Here is a 6000-nt window from a genome sequence, read left to right on the forward strand (position 1 = left end):
AAGGGAGGGAGCCGGGCTAGGTCAGGAGAAAAGGTGGGCCGGAGGGAGAGGGGAGGGAATGGGCTGGGTTAGATTTAGGAATAGGTTTTTTTATTTTATATTTGTTTTGGAGAATTTCTATAGAAGAAAGAAAGCAAATAAAATCCAATAAAATACCAAATAAAGCCTAAAATCTAGGAAATCTCAACAGGCTCAAGAAAACATTTTGAAAACAAAACAAAATATTTTGAGCTTATGAAAACATTTGGAATTCATTTTAACACAAACAAATTCAAATAAATCCAAAGGAGCTCAAATAAAATCCAATAAGATCCAATAAAACCTAAATCCCTATTAATCAGCATGAATCCATACAAACAATTAATAACCTTAATTCAAATTTGAATTTGAATTTAGAAAATAGGATTTTTCCTATTTTAATTATTCAACCTATAATCAAATCTTGGAAAATTTTAGAAAATTGAGAAAAGTAAAAATCAAGGTGTGACAAAGAAGCATTTAGAGTCTATGGGGTGTCGCGTGCTGGAGGAGACAGCGTGAGGAGGGCCTTTGGCGGGAAGAGGCACCACAGCGGGAACGTGTTGAGGCCACCGTGCTGAAGACCGTCGAAGCCCTCCAGGCCATGGAGCCGTCTATCGAGGAGGCTGCTATGACTCGAATTTCTGCGGAGGATAGTGCCTGGGCCTTTCGGTTACGATGGCTGAAGTTTGAAGTGAGTTGGAGGTGGCCCCGACAGCAGAGGAGTCACTTCGCATGGAGCGCCAAGTACTATATGAGCGCGCGTTGAATGCAGCTCAGGCCACTTAAAATGCTTTTAGCAGACTCGGAGTTGAGGCACCGCCAATACCTTCTGGCCTAGAGGCACTGGACCAGTTGCTGTGTTGGCTCAAGACTTCTGTGGAGGTGACGACTGATGTTGCTGAGGCCTATGCGAGGTCTAGCACATGGGTGGCCTCGGAGCTCCAGCTAGTGTTACTGCACCGAGCGGAGCTCCGCCATTCGATGTATCAAGGCAACCTGTTCTAGACTCCGTGGTTAGTGACTTTTGGTTCGAGACACTTCCGGTGGAGATCCGCATAGCCTCGCACAACTTCTGTCTGGGAGTATGAATGAGGCTCAGTTGAGAAGCTATGCTGCGATATATGATAGCTCGAGTGAAGCCTGGTGCCAAAGGGATTTCCCGCCCAAGCCCTTCTGCAGGAGTTCAGACTCCCCACCAATACTCTTTGGACGTATGGCTGTCATCTAGACATTCCTCCGGTTCGGTCATTGGCCTGCAGGAGCACTCTTCACGTGCAAGTGACGCCTTGTGAGCTCCGCAGCTGAAGGTGTAGTTCTGAGTAGGCTACTTTTTTGTTTCTCTTCTCTTCTTCGAGGGGTCAAAAACTTAGTCTGCTAACCATGCTCTCCTGCTTCATGTAGTTTGACGTTGTTCACCAAATGGAACCATGTCCACCTCTTGCTTGTGATTGTTTGTGTTTTTGTTGTCTTGGAATGCTCATGCCCTATGGCTGACTTGAGTAGGATTTGCGCATACGTGTATGATGACCTGAGGCCAGAAGGAGCCTTGCCTGTTCTTAGGATGCCGCCTTCGAAGAGGGGTCTAGTGCATCCAGAGCATTCAGGGAGCGGCGACTGGATCGCTTTGTTCTACCTCATGATTCCCAAGGGCGCATGTATCTAGAGGTGGCCGCTGACATCTGGGTTAAGGAGGAACTGGAGGACCCTACTACTTCTATTTCTGCTCCTGCCTCAGAGGTGTGTTTTGTTGAGAAGGATGACTAGTGGACAACTTGGGAGGCCACTAGTCCGCACGACTCTCAGAGTTTTATTCTCCCACGGGGTCCTGACGGTAAGGTGCCTTTAAAAATCCTTGAATTCGTCATGGCCGAAGTAAAGGCAGAGGATATGTAGACTACGGAGGCTTCACGTAAGGAAGAGGAGGAGCTGGACTTTGCTTCTTTTGATACGTACCCCTTCCCAACAGAACCTCCATCTTCTCGAGCTCGGGGGACTCTATTTTTTATAGGAGGTCTTTGCATGGGGGGTACTTGCGTTGCCACTCCGTGCGCCACTATACGAGTCAATCCTCTAGATCCTGAGGCACCTCGAGGAGGTGTGGTGATCCAACGCCCTCCACATCCTGAATTGCTCTAGAAAGGCACAACATGCAGGCACATTTGTTAGTTATGGATTCAATGTATGATAGCTAGCCGAGCGTAATATTTGTATGTGAATAAATTTGCACTGTGTTAACCTATCTCTTTTTTATTTATAATTTTGATCACATCGATGCTTCGTTTGTCTCCCCTTACCCAGACCCCTCGCACTCCGCGGCTTTTAGCGGCTGGGAGGTGCGATTTTTCGAGGGGTACTTAGCTGTGTTAGGTGTGAGTAGAGCGAAACTCTTCATTGGTTAGTGATTCGATGCGTCACGCCTCTCTAGTACAGAGGCTAGTCCTTCAAGATACTAGAAGGCTCTTACGACTTTGGCACAGAGGCTTTAAGCCTTGAAGATGCCAAAGGATTCGAACCTTTTCGACACGGAGGCTAGGCCTTTAAGATGCCTGAGGATTCAATTTTTTCTTTTTTAGCAAGGAGACTATGCCTTCATGATGCCAAAGGTTTTTCCCAATCCACCATGGAGGCTAGCTAGGCTTTCAACATGGCGGAGGGCATAGACCTCTCTGGCATGGAGGCAATGCCTTCAAGATGCCGAAGGGTTCTGCCACTCCGCCATGAAGGCTAGCTAGGCCTTCAAGATGGCGGAAGGTCTATACCTATCTGGCATGGAGGCAATGCCTTTAAGAAGCCGAAATGTCTATACCTCTCTGGCACAGAGGCAATGCCTTCAAGATTTCGGAGGGTTCTACCAATCCGTCATAGAGGCTAGCTACGCCTTCCAGATGGCAAAGGGTCTATACCTTTCTAGCACGGAGGTAATGCTTTCAAGATGTCAGAGGGTCTATATCTCTTCGGCATGAAGGCAACAAGTTAAGCTAAGTTTTGTTGCCTTCAAATGTTGGAGGGTTCTGCCACTCTGCCACAGAGGTCATGCCTTCAAGATGGCGGAGAGTCTATACCCCTTCGGTACAGAGGCAATTCCTTAAAGATACCAGAGGGTTCTGCCACTCCACCATGGAGGCCATGCCTTTAAGATGACGGAGGGTCTATACCCCTTCGACAATGCCTTTAAGATACCGGAGGGTTCTGCCACTCCGCCACGGAGGCCATGCCTTCAAGATGACATAAGGTCTATACCTATCCAGCACAGAGACAATGCCTTCAAGAAGCTAGAGTGTCTATACCTCTCCGCCATGAAGGCGCTATCATCAAGATGCCAGAGGGTTCTACCACTCCGCCACGGAGGCTATGCCTTCAAGATGGTGGAGGGTCTATACCCCTTCAGCATGGAGGCAATGCCTTCAAGATGCCGGAGGGTTCTCAAGACATCTCCGCGCGTAGAGAGTTTTGATGCCTATGCACTATTTGAGGAAAGGTATAAGTTAAGCTAAGTTTTGTTGGCTACTGTTTGAATAGAGGTATATGTCACACCCGGTTTTAACGGAAAAAAATCAGATGCAGCTTATGTGTGCCTAGGATGTTCAACACACATAAGGACGTCACAAGTTCACAAGTGAAGTAATAAATCAATACTTTTATAGAATAAATATTAACTCTTACAACAATTAACATATAATATCTTCTATGAAGATATCTGCAGTGGAACAGAAGCACTGGTGCCTAACAACACCACATGCAATCGATTGAGAGACGCCTAGAACGTCACAACCTCATCTTGATAGTCTTCAATATCTTCACTCACTGTGAAACACCACACATGTCACGTGGCATAGGGAAAATTGCAAGTGTGAGCACATAACGCGTTCAACAAGTGTACAGGAGAACAATGATATGCAAGCTTATATCAATGATAGGCTAACAAGGGTTATATTTGTGTAAATGCAAGTAAAGAAAACATTTGAATTTAAAAACACTGAGCAATTATTAAGTGAATATAATCCAATTAATCCAACCATAAATCAACTACCCAAAGTTGACTATCCTGTAAACAATAACCATATAGTACCACAAGTACTACCATACCATAACCATAACCATTCCACCATATCCAAAATCATAACTCAAATCAACTAATCATGTGAGGATCTAAGTCTCTCACAACCACGAGCACAGCTGTTATAACAGTTTTTACACTCTACAGAGGTTGTCCAGCTTCCCCATGAGTCAGTGAATTCCTAGTTTCTGTGTTTGAAAGACACTTAACATACACCATGGGTGTGTCGCCAGGAGATCACTGTATGACATTACCACTAATCACTGTCCACTCCAGTATGCATCTGCCCACTAGGTTTCACTACCAAGGATTACGGAAAGGCCATAAGTTTCTAACATAGAAGGCTCCTTTAGTGTTGGCTCGACCGCACTGGATAGAACTCTAACTAGTATGCCACGCCTTACCCATATCAGTCTCGTGTTTGGTATGATACTTCTTGGGTTGTCGCTCCATAAATCGGTTCTTACTTAGGTTACTTGAGCAAAGCTAAACCAACAACATAACCACAATAATCATCGCCAACCTTCTTTGCTCAAGGCCTAAGGTTCCATGTTTCTATACCATTAACCAATTAGCCATTATCATTATATAGTCCATTAGTCAAGTGTAAGGTACTTCTCAATATTCCTGACAGGACAGCTAAGCAATTCTACCCAATAAAGACACCTAACCATAAACCACTTAGGCTTCAAGGAATAATAAGGGAATATCTTGTAAACCCTAACATAAGTGAATATTTATCAAATTAACACTGCATAAAATTTTATAAAACAAAATAGTTTAAATCATAGGAGCAATATGATCAAGGAGGACATTTGCCTTTTACCCAAATGCCGCTCAGTGTTGTCGAAATCTTTGTCATAAAATCCCTCGAACAGATCCAAAATGTTATTGAATAATCATGAATTCTATCGATAAACAAAAGCAACACCGAATAAACACTAAATAAACTTCAAACTGCAAAAACAATAGATATAGAATGATAGATTGAAATTTTGGTTGGCCTAGACGAGAACAGAATTGACTGGAGTTCTTATGAAGAAGGATAAGGTTATACGGATCTGAATGTTAGCAGGGGAAAACTACTATAAAGATATGAGAATTAACACTTAAAATTGGCATGATTGGATACATCATGTTTTTAGAAAAATTTGAAACAAAAATCATTAAAATCGAAGCTAAAATGAAGAACATATGAGACTTTGAAGTCTTAGAGTCCTAATTGTAAAAAAACAGAAATTTCTAGAATTAGGGGGATTATTTTTGTACTAAAAATCCGGATTTATTGACTAGACATGATGACAAGGCAAACCTTGATGACATGGTACACACGTCTACAAATTTGATGATGTGGCACATGAGGTGGTAGGCTAACATGGCACGTGAGCTGACGTGGCCAACGGCTAAGATGTGTGCCGTGGCTTTTTGATCTGACGGCTGAGGCATGTGGACTGGATCTGTAGACTTGTGGATCGGTGGGCGGTGGACTCGGTTCATAGAGTGTCTTGTGGACCAAGGGTGGCAGACGCAGAGTAGAGACACCGGAGCAAACTTGGGACGGCGACGGACTCGCTGGAGGACATCCAAAACAACGCACCGGTGCATGATTTGTGACGGTGAGCGATATAAAGGAAAGAGAGGGACTCAACAAACTCACCTAGGGTCTCAGGGGACTTGGAGATGCGATGAGACGTGCTGGTGGCGAGAGGGGCGGCGTAGACCTTCGGTTCTTCATCAGCGGTGAAGCTCCGGTAGCCATGAGGCAAAAGCGAGGGCTCCTACGTGGTCGGCGATCGTCAACGAAGATCGAAAGTGGGTCACCGACGATAAAACAGCACCTAAGCGGCGGGGCATGGAGCTTAGCGATGGCACAACAATGGCGGTGGCTCTGGCTTCCAAGGGCTCGAATCTCAGCGAAAATT

This window comes from Phragmites australis, chromosome 10 (assembly GCF_958298935.1).
Source record: "Phragmites australis chromosome 10, lpPhrAust1.1, whole genome shotgun sequence".
NCBI classification, from domain to species: domain Eukaryota; kingdom Viridiplantae; phylum Streptophyta; class Magnoliopsida; order Poales; family Poaceae; genus Phragmites; species Phragmites australis.